General features: G+C 40.7%; 1 long non-coding RNA gene across 1 annotated transcript; it reads right to left on the minus strand.

Moving 5' to 3' along the window:
- Positions 1 to 5,953: 5,953 nt before the first annotated feature.
- Positions 5,954 to 19,181, minus strand: LOC143661783 (uncharacterized). The gene is made up of 3 exons (XR_013164837.1): positions 19,131 to 19,181; positions 7,769 to 7,982; positions 5,954 to 6,169 (listed from the first exon to the last, which is right to left on the minus strand). It is a non-coding gene; the product is annotated as an uncharacterized LOC143661783 (long non-coding RNA).
- Positions 19,182 to 19,195: the final 14 nt, after the last annotated feature.

Below are 19,195 nucleotides of genomic sequence, written 5' to 3' on the forward strand. Positions count from 1 at the left end.
TTTCTAGGTACTTGATTCCTTTAATTGCTAGCAAATATATTTTTATATGTGTGTGGTGTATAATGAAATAGATGATTCTTTAAGCAGCATACTGCTATTCACTACTGCAAGCTAAGTTGAAATGAGGGAATATTTCAAATAAACCAACTGCTATGTTGTGGCTTGTTAGACAAGGGTTTACTAAATATGTTGATACTGCACTTAGCCTTTATAACTGTTTACTATATTATAGTGATTTGGGCTCTGAATAACCAATGGAATAAACAACAACAAAAATCACTGTATTCCTAAGGGTTTCTTTAATTAAGCAGCGCTATTTATTTAAGTGCCTAGGGGAGGGCTACAGTGTTTTTTTTTTAATTTCATAACAGGTCAGTTTTTGTTTTGATTTTGGTGAGAGGAAAGGGTGGTGAATAGAAAACCAGGAATTGGAAGGGCGAGAATAAGAACTGTAATTTCCACCTACAAGAAAAAGAAATCTGGGTGCATTCTTTCCCCTGAAGGCGTAGCCAGACACTGGACAGTTGAGATGTGGGTTTGCAGCTGTAGAGGTTACAGCCTCAGTCAGCACAAAGGCTGGGTGAATCCTGCAGAAAGCTTGCTGCTAAAAATGAAAGCTGAGCTTAATAGGAAGCCTGGGGGTGGAGGCTTGTGGAGAAGGGAACACTGCTTTCGCTGAAGGTCAGTTCTAGGGTGAACACCGCTGTGCTTAGGCATGGGAGGGAGGAAAGAAAAGAACAGTGCAAAAAATGATCAGACAGGCTCAATTATAAATGACGGCTCCTCCCTGACACCCCACTCCTGCCCAGGGTAAACACAAGAGACAGATACATTTTTGACTTTCTCAAGTCTACTACTCGGCATCCTAAGTGAGGTCCAGCCTGTCACCCATTTCTTTAATTACATAAGTGCAGTAAATGCTTATTATTTCTCTGATATTTATGTCAGCAGGTTTGTGCTGCCTCCCTTTGCCCGCAGGATGAGTTCTCTTCAAGGAGATGCCTGAGAGTATATATAGTAAACTCTTGGTGGGTCCAATTGGCCAGACATACTAGGATGCTGGCTTAAACTTCAACTTGGTAAGGGTGAATCTGGTATCCAGGTGATAAAAATGCCCTGTAGACACCAAAATTTCCAAGGGAATAGATGCTTTGGTAGTCTTTACGCTTCTCCATACTTCTCTGATAACAAGTCTGGGCAAAATGGACGTGAGAGATTTCAGAGTATGAAACTCTATTGGGATTTCTAGTATCAGATTAGTATATTTCAATCTCAGTCCTCTGAAATGAAGATAAAGTTGATATTTATTTTATTCTGTTACTACTGTGGGCACTTTTAAAAAATTAAGTTGAAGGTAGGAAGGGTGGAAGGAAGGGATGGAGGGGTGGAGGGTGGAAGGAAGTGATGGAGTCACTGCCTTACTCCCAGAATTACTCCAGGAGAGGAGAATGCTTTTGGATTGAGGAGATCAGAGATCAGATACTGAAAGAGAAAAGATTCTTATTCTTGATCTTTTATTTTTCTAGCATTTTTCACACCAATTTGACCTTATTCCCATCTCAAACATTATTTATCAGCTGTTTTAACTCATTAATATGGGATAAGAGGACTTATCCCATATTAATTCATTTGATACTGATTCTGAGGCCAATTCTGATACTTCAAAATGATGAAAAAAACAAACAAACTTGGCATTCTTACATGTATTCCTCTTCCCAAGCATATATGCATTAAAAACATTAGGAGTTAAGATAATCCAAAGCAGGAAGAATACAGACACTCCCAAAATTTGCTTTGAATTATGGATACAATAAGTAAAATCAAGCAATTTCCTTTGTGAAAAATGCAAAGCTAAGTGTACACAATGCTAATGGACAGTGTTTACAAGAGGGGAAAGGGAGCTGATGACTACAGCATGTTAGGAAATAGGTGATGCTTTCCCAAAGAACAGGGATACTGGGGAAAACAGAGATACTTCCGCAGCAGGAGAAACCTGAGAGCTTCCACCTGTGACAATGAGCAGATTGTCTGGGGGTGGATGCAATCAGCCACTGCTCAAGGAAGGTCTTTGACCCAACTTGCGGCTGTTCTGGGCTTCACCTCTAAGACAAATGGTACTGCTGTTGACTCTGGGTCATGGAAATTACCCACAGGCCTGGCGGACAGTGAACTAGGTCCTACAAGGAAGAAGAACCAGGCTTCAGTGACACCGGTTTACAACGGCTTCACTTCGCAATAACGAACACCCTAACTGAACACACTTGTGAGGCTCAAACTGGCCAGCAGCCCTATCTTACACAGGAGTCACAAAAATGGAAGCGTTCATACATTGCACTTTCCATTTCTGCAGCAGAGAGCACGAGAGCAGAGGTCTGTGGCTTTTGTAGTACCTGTACATACAATCTTATGGGAACGCAGTCATTTGTTCCCACGTTGGCTGTGGGTGCTTTCACGCTACAGTGGCAGAAGGGAATAGGCATGACAGAGGGGACATGGTCCACAAAGTCGGAGAGATTTACTGCCTGACACTTTACAGAAAATGTTCGCTCATCCCTGGACGAGCAGGATTGAGCTATGAGGCGACTCCTGTGCTGAGAAAGTGGCTGCCTTGCTAACAGAGAGGGGAACCTGTTCAGCACGGTCTTTACATCCTGAGTCAATGGAATGGGCTCCAGGACAGAGACAAAAAGAAAGACTATTGAAAAAAATATGCATTTCATGGTGAAAAAGAGAGAAAGGCTTCAGAAAAGCTATGGGAGACAGATATGTGAAACTTTTTGTATATCAACTACTACAGTTTCCTATAAGATTTTTCTATAGCTCAGCCACTGTTCACTGCTCAGAGAGAAAGCTGTTATGTCCAAACCGACAGGAAAGACAGATCAATGCTTTTTTTTTTTTTAACATGGGCAGGCACCGGGAATTGAACCCAGGTCCTCGGGCTTGGCAGGCGAGCATTCTTACCTGCTGAGCCACCATGGCCCGCCCGTTTTTTTGACCTGGGGATGGAAACATAATTTCTAAGCATAAAAGCAGAGAAATAAATGAGTAGAGAAGGAAAAAAAAAGGTATCTTCTAGGGGAATATTATTTGAGTAGAAATTATTTACGTGTAAAATTTCATAACTCGTCCAATACATAATTTAATCTCCTTAAACCACCTAAAAAAATGACAGGAAGGGCATTAGCCAAAAATGTTGAGCATAGTTTGGGATGGAAGGTAGTGCCCAGAGAAAAATGTAGACTCACTAAAAACCATTTTTCAAGACAGGGAGCCAATAATACAGAGATGAAGGAGGTCGCTGCACCAGTAGCAGAGCAGGGCTGGACAGCTGACAGGAGGGCTGAGCTCCTACTGGAGTGTGTGCAGGCTTCATTTGTCAGTGAGACCGGAGCTGCCTTGGTTTTGCAGGGAGACTCTTGCTTCATTCATGTAAAAGTGGCTCTGTATCATTCTCGTTACCCTTTCTCCAGCCTTTTGTTACCCAGACAAGAGGTATGAAGATAGAAGAAATAATAAAGCCATTTTAAGAAACCATGCCTCTCTGACTTTATGATCTATCAGATTCTAAGTAGCCCTAGGTTAAAATTATATTTTATGAAAAAAAGTAAAACCCTGATTAGGATATTAAAATCCAATCCCAAGCCGAAATCATATGGTAAATAATTAGTAGAACTAACTTAATTTTTTAAAAAATTTATTTCTCTGTTAGAAGACATCATTAACGGAATTAAAAAACAAATGATAAACTGGGATTGTATTTGAAACATAAATAAAAGACAAATGATGAAAGTCCTGAACACACAAAGACCTTGCACAAATTCATGAAAAATAATGATACCCCTAAAATAGAAGATCGTGAATGATTAATTCATGAAAGAACAAATGGCTAATAAACAAATTAGAAGTTCAGTCTCAACCACAAGCAAGGAAACACAAATTAAAACAATGAGATACCCTGCATCTATTAATTTAGAAGATAATTTTCAAATGATGATACCAAACATATTCTTTATGGTATAGGTTAAAGAAAGCAGATACTTTTGCTTTCCTTAGAAATAAGTGTAAATTGGTACAAACTTTCTAGACTGCAATTTGGCAATATATATCAGTCAATATCCAAACAGATATTTTAGGCAGAAGAGACCTAACACAGGGGATTGGTTAGAGAATTGTTAGAAGATTGGAGGAACAAAATGCTACCTAGAAGTCGTTATTGCAGAAAGCTAAGTCTACCCCATGGGCTGGAGAGTCAAAAGGGGGAGGTGGTGTGACCTAGCACCCACCAGGGCCGCCACTGCCACAGAACAGGCAGCCAGGAGCCCACACCCTTGCTGGCTGCTTTGGCCTTGCTGCTGCTGATGGAGCCAAAAGCAGGGAAATGGCTTCTCCCTTCCTCTCCTTCTGTGTACCCTCCTACCGGCAGAGCCTGACCGGAACCCGGTTTACAACAAGGTCTGGGAAATGCAGTTCACAAGTTCCCAGCCCCTACACTTAGGAGAGTATGAAAAAGTATAGGTTTGAGAGCCAAAAATTAAAACTTCAGCATGTGCATCAATAGCATTAAAAGTTTATACCTTCTATTATAATGCTTCTCCAATAAAACTGTTTAAGGAAATAATTTGCAAACCACAAAAAAATGTATGTACAGGGGCATTTTAATGGTGTTGAATCCATCAGCAATGTTCTTTTTCCGTTCCCTGGCCCCCTCGTGGCTGGGTGGGGGCCGAGGACTAGCTCAGTCCAATGAACAGAAGGGACACGTGTCACTTCCAGGATGGGGCACTTAATTGCCAACGTGAGCTCTCCAGAGCTATCTTTTCTCTCTGGCATGGTGGCCGACGACATTCGAGATGGATCTGTCAGCCTTGGTCGCTACGTGACTGCACTGGGCTGGTGCTCCTTGCCAAACCCCTAATGAGTGAAAAATCAGTCTTCGATATTTTAAGTCACTGAGACTTGGCTGTTTGTTACAACAACACAACAAATCTGGCTGACCCACCTGTGTGACCTGTGGGAGCAAAGAATTACAAAACACCACCGTGTTGTTGTATGGGAAAATGTGTTGCTGTTTGTATTACTACACATTCACATTATGGAAACATATTGTTGCCAGGGAAAAGCGTTTCTGAAGGATATTGAATGAGTAGAGGAGATCTTCACCATATAAAATGAAATGGAAAAACAGAACATAAAACAATATGTATTAAATAGGATCCACACACGAGACAGTGCATAGAAAGGACTTGGCACCTTTCTTACGTGCTCAGTGGTGTTTGGTCATTGGATAAGCAGACACGTGGAGATGTCAGTTGATGAGCCACCTCGAATCCATACATGTGCTTTGCTTTTAGGTTGGGGTGGCTCTAGCAGTGGCTCGTGCTGCCTGTGGCTGTAGGGCCAGGCAATGCTGCAATCCCTCATCCCCATTGTGGTCATGACCCGCCAGCACCTCACCTCATACTCCTGGGCTTCTCTCTTGCTCTGGGGCATGAAATGCTGTGGGCATTGGGCCAGAACTGCTGTAGAACCCAATGGACACGCACCCATGCAGGCTGGCCCACCCAGCAGGGCCTGAGAGGCTGCAGGTTGCAGGAGGTGAGACGTGCCACTAACTCGTGCCTACTCACTGGCTTGCCGGTGGAGTGTGGCTATGCTGCTCACTCATGTCACAGCTGATGTCTTGAATCCAGTCTCCTCAACAGCTCACAGGGAGTCTGGGTTCTGCAGCCTGGAAGTGTGGGGGAACAAAACCCCAGGGAGAAATCTTTAGCCAACAGAAAACAGGAGCCAGAGGATAATTCTTCTCTCTTACTTCCCTGGAAAGAAGATGAAATAGCATCATAGTTCCTCACCAAAGACATCGTACGAGACTGAGCAATCAACTGTGCTTGTCACTAAGCTGTGGCCAGCTTCACAACTGACTCTTACGTTTGCTTTCTTTCCTCTTTGCCTTCCTTGGGCTTCATGGGGATGCCCTCCCCAGTAGAGTGGTTCAGGGTGTCGTTGTTTTCTAGGCAACAGGCCTAAGAGAGTTATTTATGCTTCTATAGATATTTCATGGTTTCAGAGAGAAAAGCCATGCTGCTAAAGTAGGGCATGTGTTCCTATCGCCATCTTCCTCGTAGCAGTGTGCAGTAACATCTCCCTCCAGCAGCGGCCCCGGTCTCTTCCAGAAGAAACAGAGGTGGGGGTTAGATACACACAGAATATGCAATGGAGATTTTTGTGCCATACTTGCTTAAATTTTAGCAAAGCTGAAAGATTTTAGGTACTTGATTCATTCAGAAACCCAGAGGGAAAGAACACAACATTCCATTTTCCAAAAGATGAGAGCAGATACAAGACTGGCGAGTACAAGCATGTCCAGCTTTTCTAACACCTCACAACAGGAGGGTTCTATCACAATGTCCTGCGACTATCGACCACCTAATTTTCTGCTGTACCACTCACTCACTTGCTCTTGAGGACCGAGACTAGCTGTCTCAGTGACTTCTGACCCACATAAGCTCTATAATGGCCCAGAATCAGCCATTACCAAGTCTCACTGGCATGAAGCTGTGCTTCAGTCCCCAGGCCCTCTGGCTGGCTCTATCGAGTCTTTCCACTGGTGGAGCCAGGCTCCTGGCTTCTTATGGCTCCTGACATTTGGGTGTCCTGCTACCTCTGGGTTATCCTGCTTGTTGACTCTCAGCCTGCTTTCACTTCCTGACATCTGAGCTTGTGTTGGCAGCTCTCACCCTTGGCATAAGGCAAACATTCTTAGCCCAACTTCTTGTCTAGAATAGCAACCCCTGCAGCCCATACTTTTTAAAGCCAAACATTTGATAACTAGACTCCACAGTTTTCTCTTTGTTTGCTTTAAATATTGCTAAGTATTTTAATGCTTTAAGTTTACTTATCAATTATTTCATCGCTCATGAAAGCAGAGAGGACCAAAGAGGAACCATTTAAAATGTGATCACCTTTATGACAAAAACTCTCTTTAAAGAAATATCAGAGTTTGCTAAGCATTTACTGCATGGCAGGAACAAGTCCAGGTGTTTTACAAATATGATTTTATTTAATAATAACAGAAACCCTATGAGATAAAGACACATCCCCATTCTATAAAAAGGTGAGAGGTATCCTTTCTATTTCATTACCTCTGCATGTGGCAAGATGGTAGATCAGTACCTTGAATTCTTTTACCAATCCTATTCTCTTTATCAAAACAAAAATAATGACAGTAATAGACATTAGTTTTGTTTTTTATTTATTTTTTTGTTTGTTTTTGCATGGGCAGGCACTGGGAATCAAACCCGGGTCTCCAGCATGGCAGGCGAGAACTCTGCCACTGAGCCACCATGGCCCACCCTAGACATTAGTTTAAATTAGCCTTAATACTCTAAATTTCTAATATGTGTCATCAAAGTTGAAAATGACCATTCTTTTTTATTACAAAATTTCACTTCTAAAGATATATAATAAGTTCTCATAGTAGATAAGTATATGTACAGGGATATTTCTAACAGTGCTGTTTATAGTATCAAAACATTGTAAAAAACTTGACTGTCTAGCCATAGGGAGATTCATTAACTCAATTAAGGCACATTCAGACAATGGTACACTATATACTATAAATCCGTTTGGTCTAGTTTGCTAGCTGCTGGAATGGAATATACCAGAAACAGAATGGCCTTTAAAAAGGGGAATTTATTAAGTTGCTATGTCCCGATTATAACCAGTCTATAGAAATATCCAATCTAAGGCATCTAGGGAAACATACCTTGGTTCAAGAAGGCCAATGAGGTTCAGGGTTTCTCTCTCAGCTGGAAGGGCACATGGCGAAGTCTCTCAGCTTTCTCTCTCAGCTTCTTGTTTCACAGGGCTCCCCCAGGGGCATTTTCCTTCTTCATCTCCAAATGTCTCTGGTGGCATGGGCTCTCAGCCACGTGGCTCTCCTCAGCTCTGCTGTGACTTTCTGTGGCTTTCTCGTGGGTCTAAAAAGAAAAGAAGGACTTTCTTCAAAATGCTTCCTCTTTTAAAGGATTAATTGTGGAGTCACAACTCTATGGAAGCTATCTGATCAAAAGTTACCAATTGGGTGGGTCATATCTTCATGGGAACGATCAAAGTGCTCCCAGCCAGCCATATTGAGTGAGGATTAAAGGACATGGCTTTTCTGGGGCCCACCACAGATTCCAACCAGCACACCCTTTAAAGGGCAAGTTAGATCTATATGGATAACATGGTAACATGTCCAAGATATGCTGTTGACTTAAAAAAAAGATAAAATCACAGATTTCATTCACGCGAAAAGTATGTTTAAAAACGTATGTAATACCTGGACCACCGATCTATTAATACCAGTGATTTCTCTATGGAATGAGATCAGCAATAAGGGGGCAGCAGCAGGAGTAGTTTATTTTATGTAAATTGTAATTTTTTTAGAAGCATAGATGACACGTATCAAAAGAAACATTTAATATATCTATTTCCATCTTGCGTTTAATATTCCACGAAGGTCAAAGACCCCATTTAGGTGTCTCTTCACTCCAGAGAACAGACACTGACGGTGTTCATGAGACCCTTAGACCTTGTCCTCATGTGAAAGGTACGAAAATCTCTCACTTCTATTCTGTAGTCATCGGATGGCAATGTGGTGTTATGGTAATTCAATCTCGAATACGCACCTCGCTACACTTACATCTTTGTTCACATTTAAGAATTCTGGCATACTGAGGGTTACACATTATTTTTACTTCCGCCTGTTTTATTACATAATTTTACTTTTATCTCAGACGTGTGATGTGTGTTTGGAAACCAAACTGTGATGTTCCTATTGCACACACAGAGAACCATATCGAATTCCATGGATTATCTCACATTAACCCGGTGAGAACAAATGCTAGTGGCTGTGCTTGCTATTCCATGGAGATTTTTTTTTTTAAGTCTTTAATGTATTTTGGGATTATCATTCCTCATTACTTCTATATGACCTGGCTAGGTAGGAGGAATGAAATGTGAAAAGATTTAATTTGAAACAAAATGCATCTCCCGGGAATTCAGCTTTGTTACCCAAGTTGTACTTATTCGGAGGTTTCCTGAGAGGTAAGTAATTCTACTCCTAAGAGAAGTAAAAACACAGTTCACAAAAATACTTGTACAAGAATGTTCATAGCAGCTTTATCCATAATAGCCCAAAACTGGAATTCATCCAAGTGCACAATAACCAATTATCCATCAATAGGAGATTATATCGCAAAGTGCCACATATTCTTACAACGGAGTACTACCCAGCAATAAACTATTGGGAATAAACAGATAATAGCAACCATAAGGATGAATCTCAAAAACATTATACTCTGTGAAAAAAGACTTACACAAGTCTGATTCAAGTACTGTGAAATTCAAAAACAGGCAAAATTAATTTAGGATGGAAAAACTTCAGAAGTTTACTTCTGGAGGATAGGAGTGGGCATTTTCTGGGAAGGGGCATGAGGGAACTTTCTGGGGCAATGGTAGGTAATGCTCTATATCTTTTTAGGTGCTTAGGTCACACAGGTGTGTGCATTTTCCAAATCTCAACAAAAGCACACTTTAAGATGTGGGTACTTCATGCCATGTAAATTTTATGTCAAAAGAAAAATACTTAAACAAATTGTTAAATTTTCATTATTGGAATGCATGCTGAAGAATTTGAGGGTAAGTGTACTAATTAACGCCAGCAATTCACTTTGGAATGCTACAAAAATGAGATGGATTGGTGGATGGATAGAAGGATAGAAGGACAGACACTGATATTGAAACTGTACTGCATTAACAAAGCAAATATATAACTTGTTAAATATAGTGTCTAGGTGTTGGGTATATGGGTGTTCACTACACAATTCTTTCAACTTTGCTGTAGGTTTGCAAGTCTTCACAATAAAATGTTGGAGGAAAAAAGGAGGGAAGAGAGTGAGGTAGGTAGAATAAGAATATTAATTATATTATGAGCAGTGGGAGGGAGCCAGAGGATATCATTTGATTGTGAGAAACTAAACTGCAGTGGCCTAAAAGTACAAAGATAAACTCTAAGAAAGACAATAATATTGGCTAAAATTGAAATGTGGAGGAGAGATAAGAGGAGAAGCAGGAGAGTGCAAGCTGATGTTATTGTTGCTTAAATTAAGGAACCAACAGACAATATCTAAGGAAAGAGAACATTTGTGGTATTTATAATGTGTAAAATAATGAAAAAAATGAGATCACAGATGGAGATTGTATGCACAAACGTAAAAGGGCTTTACTCATCTAAGATAAGCAAAATTTAATTCTATGCTCTATACAAGAGAAATGCCTAAAACAAAGCTATTCAGGAAGATTACAAACAAAAGGTTATCCAGAGTTGTACAGTAAGTGCAAAAAAAAAGGAGGCAAAGGTCAAAGTTTTGCTATTAACAAGGTAGAATTCAAGCCAACAAACAGAAAGCAAGACAAAGAGAATCAGTGTCCATTCAGTTGCTGACTGATTCAATAGGCACTAGACACGTGAGGCTTTTGAGCATTTGAAATGTGGCCAATGAGACCAAAGAACTGAATATTTTAAGTAAATAAATTTAAATAGTGCAGAGAACATTTCCAATACCACAGAAAGTTCTATTGCACAGTGCTACTTGAGAATGTTTAAGACTTTGAGTCACAATGACAAGGTTAGATAGCTAGAAATATCTATGCACCAAATAGCATAGCATTTACTTTCATAAAGCAGAAACAACAGAAAGAAGCAAAGAGGAATAGCCAGAAACCCAATAATAATAAAAGCCTTTAAAATTAGATTTCTCAGTATAAGACAGAACAGGTAGAAAAATTCAGTGCTTAAGTACTGAAACTGAAAAATATAACTTATAGGAAGAGTCAGGCTGAGGTACAGCAAAATAGCTCTGTCTATGCCCTCCTCCCCAAACACAGAGTTTACATTTGCGGTCTTTGAAAATAGTTGGTGATGGTACTCAATAAATTTTCCGTTTTTCTCATGACTATGGGTTGCTGTAAGAGGAGTTACGGGCACACACAAAATGACTCTAAAAACATATTTCCTTTGCAAGTTTACTAACCTTCAGAGCTGTAGTGAGAACACAATTAACGGGAATTTTTGAAGTGTTCTGAATTTTTAGGAAGAAAGTCATTGCATAAACATTTCTGTTTTGGGCTCTTAACAGAATGCATGGGCCCCCAAGGAAAAACCATCTTTGTCCTGCTTCAACTGCTCACCCTAATTAAACCCCTCACACCGGCATTCACTAGAGGAACAACACTCCTGACTCAGCCGGCATTTCCTCTGGTAATAAGCTATTTGCAAAACATTTCTTGAGACTTCCTGCTTTAAGCCTACAGCCTACTGACCTGTAGAATAACCTAGTTTTTTAATACTGTTAGTGGGGGCCAAGCAGAAGAAGGGGGGTTGTATTAGTCTCCTCTCTAAAGTAAAGACCCATTGATGGCCCACACACTTGGGCAAGTGCAAGGCTGAATGGGTCACCAAGGAGACAATTGTAGAGCTCAATGCAGCTTTGCTAAAGCCACAAAAGCCACACAACCACTGTCCTGACAATCTAAGGCCACTGCAGATTAGTTTCCTTCCATCAGTAGGCATTATAGTAACATGGCACCATCTACACCTATTCCAATTGTGCTTAGGGTTGTGTAGGGTCCAGGATTGCTTATAGGAGAAGGTGGATCCCACACCTACAATTATCTCTTCTAGGTACCATGTATTAAAGTATTTATTTTTAAGGGTTTAATAAGAAGGGCTTTGACGGTTCTGCCTGTTTGGTGCAGGTTACCTGCAGCAACAAGTGAGGCCCAGCTATCAGAAGGCTTGGTCAAGGATATGCGTGGAGTAACTTGTGTTGCAGAAGCTATTTGTTTCTCATTTCAGTTCATTCATCATGATCTTTCCTTCTAAATCCCAGGTCTTACTGTTGATCACATGACAGCAGAAGGACAGGAGCAACTAGGGCTGAGGCACAGGACATTGAACACGTCTCACAGCATGGAAGTATTTGTCCACATTGAATGGAAGTGTTTGCCCAGGTTGAAGACTCATTGGGTGCTTTGTCCACCCTTATCTCTCTAGCAGCCTGCTGCCACTAGACAGCCAAAGAAGACAAAGGTGGTTTGTCTCAGCTTGCAGATGGTCACTTTCCAGATCTTCATCGGCCCATTTCAGCTACAGTTGATGATGCTCTTGTTGGGTGAGAGATGAAAACATGCTGCCCACTCAGAGGGCTTTCATCAAAGCAATGCATTTGTAAGCACCCATGACAGTCTACCACTTGATCATCACCATGTGACACACATCTGAGGAGAAGGTCACAATTATCTCATCCTTAGCGTGACTCCCAGAGTGGTGGGAAATCTCAGCAGCAGTGGGTCTTGGGAGCTTGGGAGGGCAAATAAGCCAAGTGGGAAGATAAATGTATCTTTTTAGTGGGTATGAACCCTCAGGCCCTTCTGGGGAATTCTATAAATAAATTTATAGAATATAATCTCATGTCGGGTCAGCTTTCATTTCCTAAGACCCTTGGGAACCAGATAAGCCAGTGTCTGGGAACCAGGAGAGGTGATAGTTTCCATTAGGCAGGCTTTCCATTCACGCATACTGGTCATGGACTAGGGGACCATTTCACCAGGGAGGCAAAGAAACAAAGCAAAAGCTCAAAGCTGTTCATCTGTCCAATTCTTTGAGATACCAGTGATTAAGTGATCTGTACATGCTGGGGAAATCTTCAAATGACATCAAGGGCAACGTCAGGGTAATGGAAATATCATACACCCAATCTGAAAGATGAGTTAGCCTTGGTTAAAGGTAGTTGGATGAGTCCACTGGAGGGAAGCCTGGTTTAGATTCATTATATTTATATATGTGAGCATTTACTTCTTTTCCTTCTCCCAGAGGGACTACTTCACTGACTTGAGTAGCGAAGAGGGCAACAGAGTCCTTACAATGCTCAGGGCTGGGAGGTTTCCCTTTCAATCCTCTGAGATAGTGTGTTTTAGTTTTCCAGGGCTGCTATGACAAACAATATATACTGTTTGACTGAACAACAGGAATTTATTGGCTCACAGTTTGGGAGGCAAGAAGTAAAACTCAAGGTGTCAGCAAGGCCATGCTTTCTCCAAGTCTGTGTTATCCTGGTGGTGGCAATCCACTATCTCACGGCAAACTCTCTCTCTCTCTCTCTGGCTTCTCCTTCTGGCTTTTACTTCCATGTCCAATTTCCTTTTCTTACAAGGACTCCAGTTATATGGATTAAGGGCTACCCTCATTCAGTTTGGCTACACCTTAATAAGAGCATCTTCAAAGGTCCTGTCTACAAAAGGTTCATTACTCACAGGGCTGGGAGTTAGGACTTGCACATGTCTTTTGGTGGTGGTGGTGGTGGGGGGTGGGGCATGGTTCAATCCACAGCATGTTGTATAGCGTATAACCTGATGTATCCTCTTTCCTGTCAGTCTGGGGTGGATCAAGGAAAGTGTGTCCTGGCATGCAACATGTGGTCAAAGGGTGGGATCTTTTTACCCAAGTTTTCAGTGTGCATGTTCTGGTTTGAAACTGCTGTGTACTCCAGAAAAGCCATGTTCTTTAATCCTGATTCAACATTGCTGGGTGGGATCTTTTTGATTAAGTTGTTTCCATGGAGATATGACTCACCCACTTGTGGGTGGGATCTTTTGATTAGTTGGTTTCCATGGAGACATGTCTCCACCCATTGAAAGTGGGTTACTTACTAGAGCCCTTTAAGCTGGAATCATGTTGGAAGAAGCCACAGAGCCAACAGGGCTAACACGAGACCCAGATGTTTGGAGATGCAGGGCCCAGTAGATGTTGCCATGTGCCTTTCCATGAGATGCTAAGCAAGCCAGAACCTGGAGACAGCCAAGGGAAGCCAAGATAGGAAGCTAGCTCTGGAAAAGCCCACGGGAAAGAGAGGCTGAAAGCAATGAAGTCAGGAGCAAGGTACCAGCAGATGCCAGACCGATGACTTCCCAGCTGACAGAAGAGTTCTGGATGGCATCAGCCTTTCTTGTATGAACGTAGCCTCTTGTTGGTGCCTTAATTTGGACATTTTCATGGCCTTAGAACTGTAAACTTGCAACTTAACACATTCCCCCTTTAAAAGCTGTTCCATTTCTGGTATATTGCTTTTCTGGCAGCTTTAGCAAACTAAAACAGCATGGAAATGTTCAACATGTGTAAAAGTCTCAAAATCAGAGCCTAAACACATAGCCCAAAATTCATTTGCCAATCCAAGTGGCTAGATCAAGAAACATGGAGTGCCGATTTGTTTGTTCATTCATTCAACAAATATTCATTGATTGTCAAATATATGCTAGGCACTATTTAGGGAGGTGGGGATTCATCTACGAACAAACATACTTGCCCTTTGGGCATTTCACATTTGGAAGGGCAGGAGACAATGATCTGGGAATATAGAAATGGGCAATAGAAAGCAAACTGGAAGGTATCCCAGAATCAGGGTCAGGCACCTGCCGCAGGTTAGCACATCAGTTCCTTGGGCACTACGGGTATATTAGCAGAGCTCGAAGTTGGGCAATGAAGCCAGACAACCTAGAGCCTATCTTTTTTCTGAGTTTTCCATTTGTAAAACAGGGATAATGACATCTGTTTTCAGATGCTTTGAATTCCAGGTGTGAAAAATGATCCCTGCTGTGAATGCAAAATTGTTCTCACTCCAGCATGAAAGTTCTTTCAGTGTGTTTGATCTTGGTCACATTTCAGAAGCGGCATGCTCCAGTGGAATGGCCTCCTGGGCTCAAACCATGACACCCACTCTCTGTTCCAGCTCTGCTGCCAAGAGATGTGGAACTTTAGGCAAAGTGCTTAATCTCTTGGAACCCCAATCCTTTTAACCTGTACAATGATGGAGTTGAGCCAGGTGAGCTTTAAGTTCAAACGTTTTCTGAGCTCCCGTATAACTGAAAGGAATACCATCTCATAAGCTATCTTACCAGTAAAATGCTGCTGCTGATTAGTAAAATTCCCTTACTGTGGCTTATGGTCTGAACGAATTTTTGTTTATTTAATGAAATAATCCTATTCTTCTTATTTATGGAGGGAAATTGAATATATTTCCTACTTTTCTCTTTTTTTGCAAACATCTAATTGGCAAAGTTTTAAGATCTCTCTCAACAGTTTGCCATTAGCTGTAGTTATTTGGTTACTGTTATGAATTCTGTCCTTTTTTCTCCTTACTCCAAATCAATGTACTTAGAGCTCTCATGCTATATGGCCCCAACATACTAATAATATTTAATAGCTAGCATTGATTAAGAGTTTGCTAAAGGCCAGTAATCATCACATCAACTCTGTGAGCTATACTATTAACATCTTTGTCTTAAAAGAGGAGAAAAAGATGTATTAAGAAGTTATGAGTTTTCTTAGACTTATGCTAATGATAAAAACCCAGTAGGGACTGTGTGATGCCAGAGAACCTAACCTCTATTCCAATGGACTCAGGAATTATGTAAAGCAATAGCAATAATAGAAAGAGAGAAAGAGACAAAAAAAATTCACTGGAAGTCCAACTCAAGACAAAATAAAAACCATTTACACTTTATATTTTCCTTTCTAAATAAAAATAATATTGACTCATGAAAATGTAGGATACTATGATTTAAATTACCTACTTTATTGAAAACCGAGTACCAACGAGAAAAATAATACTCCTTAGTTTAGCCATTACAATGTTGTTATGTGGGTCTATTTAGGAAATAGCAAAAGGAAGGCAGCTTTCCAGTCAATTATTCTGAAATTAGATTCTGGACCCTAATTTTGGGTTACTGTGCTGGTAAGGGTACACCAGGCAGCATGTGGCCCAAGGTCAAAGACTGCCCAGGACTGACTCAAATGCTCATGCCCCAACAGAGGTAAAAACTAATTCACAGCTTGCATAATAATAAATGGCAATTCTTTTGCAGCATCTGAGTAACATATTCTATTTTGAAGTAAGGTCAGTTCAGGAAGCTGAATTTAGGACAGCTAAGAGCCAATAATATTCTTGCCTGGAAAGCCTGCCCTTCATTAGTAACACATTGCATGCCTACAAGCCACTCTGGCTTATCTAAATTCATGACCATTTTGGGAAACGCATGATACCTCGCGAAAGCCTCAGCTTTAAAATTCTGGTGCCCACACCAGGAATTGCAGGCAGTTGGTCTTCTGCAGAGGTAACATTTGTTCTTTGAGGGCAGGTCACCTCAACACTAGAACAGCTGTTGTCAGGAGGGCTTTACACTCCATCACTTCCATTGACAATCCGCAACCTACTGGGTCACGGGCTGTGCTTGACTAAGGTTATTTATGTGTCACTCTAACTTTAGTTTTTTATGTTTCATGCAAAGATCAGAAGTCCAAAAAATATATTTGTTTAATTAGAGCTAGAAAATAACTGTTTTGCACTTGTGTATTCTCTCTTTAGTGATGGCTTCCAATAATGTCTTCATCTCCATGAAGCAGCAACCACTCCTCACTGACTTTTATAAAAAGGAAAAGTAATAACTGACCAAATAATTCCAAGTAATGCAATAAAACAGGTTATCAAATACTTTGCATACAATCATCAAACATTATTTTCTCTCTGACACTAATTTTCTATTTGTCCAATAATGCAAGGTACCATTTGATGCGAAAACTAGCCGACAAATATAGATCCTATGACCCAAAAATATATGTATCCACTCTGGGCATATATTCAACATGGGTTCTACGTCCATCAAAAGGATGTACAGCAGCCAGCAGTACCATGACTAAATACATTGCGATATATTTACATAACAGAATACTAGATAGCAATGAAAAAATGAAAGAACGAACCCCTGCTATCTGTGACACTTGTATGAATTTCACAGACATTATGTGCAGCAGAAGCAGCCAGGGACAAAAAAAGACGTACTATATGGTTCCATTGATATGAAGTTCAAAAACAAGGAAACTATTGGGAAAATGCAAATTAAAACCTCAATTAGATACCATGTCATACCCATGAGGATGGTCATTGTTAAAAAAAATGGAAAATAAGAGTTGGAGAGGATGTGGAGAAATCGTAACTCTAGTTACTGTTTGTGGGAATGTAAAATGTTGCAGTAACTATGGAAAGCAACATGGCGGCTCCTCAAAAAGTTAAATATAGAATTGCCATATGATTCCACAATTCTATTTCTAGCTGTGTTCCAAAATAGAGTGAAAATAGGGTCCCACACAGAGTGTTGTACACCAGTGTTTATAGCAACATTATTCCAACAGCCAAAAGGTGGAAACAAACTGAGTGTCCATCAACAAATGAATGGATAAACAAAATGTGGTACCTATATACAATGGAATATTATTTGGTCTTAAGAAAGAATAAAGTCCTGAGACATGCTCCAACATGGAATAGGCTGGAAAACATTATAGTCATTGAAATAAGTACGGAACAGAAATATAAATATCATCTGATGTCACTCATAAGAGAGCTCTAGAAATAGTAAATTCACAGAGACAGAAAGTAGATTGGAGGTTCCCAGCGGATGAGGAAAAGAGTGAAGCAGGAGTGTATGTTTGGTGGATATGGAGTATGTATAAATAAAATTAATTAAAAATTAGTCAAATTTATGGAGATAAAGAGGTCAGAGTGTGGTTTCTGTAGGTGGGGTAGTGACTGTAGGGTTACACCAGGGATTATTTTGGGATGCTGTAGATAATGTTACATCTTGATTTGGGTAGTAGTTAAATGAGAGCACACATATACACAGATTAATTAATTAAATTAATTAAATTTAAATTTGCACAGTTTGCTTTATATGTTATAACTCAAGCAAAATAACTAAAAGAAGAAAAATTAGTCTTAGAAATAGGGCCCACTTTCCTTAATAGAATACCCTCATTCTGTTGTTTTTTTTTTTAAGAGAAACACCTACCCAAAAATCAACTAGTGAGCGAGTTTGGAATGTTGGAGAGAATAAAGTGATTTAGCAATAAAGTGAACTTCAAAAAAAAAAATGGCAGAGAAATGTTCAGCAGAGAAGAAATAATAAGCTTCATTCACTCTGCACATAAGTCACTCCCTGGCAATAAATTTGAAGAATGTGTTAACTTGGAGAGTATTTATGTTCTTCTAATTTACCATGGTGTCCTCAGCACTGAGTGTGTTAATTTTTAAATACTAAAATATATCACTCAGTTGTCATTCATAAGAGTTAATGAGGATACACTGTCAGCCCAGCTTTGTTTATGTGCAATTGCTGCCTTGCATTGTTAGGCATAGGGTTACATTTGTTTGTGCTCATGCCTTCCTGCAACAAGGCAATCCAAAGATGTAAATAGAGGACGGAAAATCAAGCCATCACTGAAAGATTTTTGTTCTACATAACTCAGCTCTAAATAGGGTTCAATCAACTCTTCAATATTAAAGGAAACACAGCCTCATGAAGTCATCCTAATTTATAGCCAGGACTCTATATTAGTAATAATAACATAGCCATGTCTAGATTTTGAGATAGAAAAGTAAACCATATAATAAATTCTAGTTTAATTAGCCTGTGTTTTCCATGGAAGGAGTCTTGGCTGGTAACACCTCTTCTGGGATAGACAATTAGTTGGTACTGGATCTCTCCAGCGTTAGAAAATAAATGCAAGTAAAGACAAACTTCTTAAGTGCTCAGCCACAGGAAAACAGCCACGTTTTCTGGCAGTCATCTCTGGCCTGCACAATTATAATAACCTCCCACTTAACACCCTTGCTTCTGCCTGTGCCTTGAGTCTGTTCCCTGCGCAGAAACCAGAGGGGTCCTTTCAAAACCTAAGTCAGATCAAACCCCTGCTTTGCTCTCCATCCGCTCCCACCAGCCCTCTGACCCCCCTCGAGAGGCCTTCCCCTCTCGCTCCCTCCACTCCAGCCAGCTGGCCCCTTGCTGAACCGGAACTCCGGAGGGAGCTTTGCACTTGCTCCCCAGATATCCGACCCCACCCCCCATCCCCCCACTTCCCCGATAGCTGGGAACCTCGTTCCCTAGTTGCATTTTCGATGCAGCTCAACCCTCATTTCTTTTAGACCTTCCTGACCACTCTAAGATAGCCCCCTCCAAACGATCTCTTTCCTTACCGGGGTTTATTCGTCTGCACAGCGCTTGTCAGCACCCTACTTGTGCTTGTCGCTGCACCGTGCAT

This window comes from Tamandua tetradactyla, chromosome 17, assembly GCF_023851605.1.
Source record: "Tamandua tetradactyla isolate mTamTet1 chromosome 17, mTamTet1.pri, whole genome shotgun sequence".
Taxonomy (NCBI): domain Eukaryota; kingdom Metazoa; phylum Chordata; class Mammalia; order Pilosa; family Myrmecophagidae; genus Tamandua; species Tamandua tetradactyla.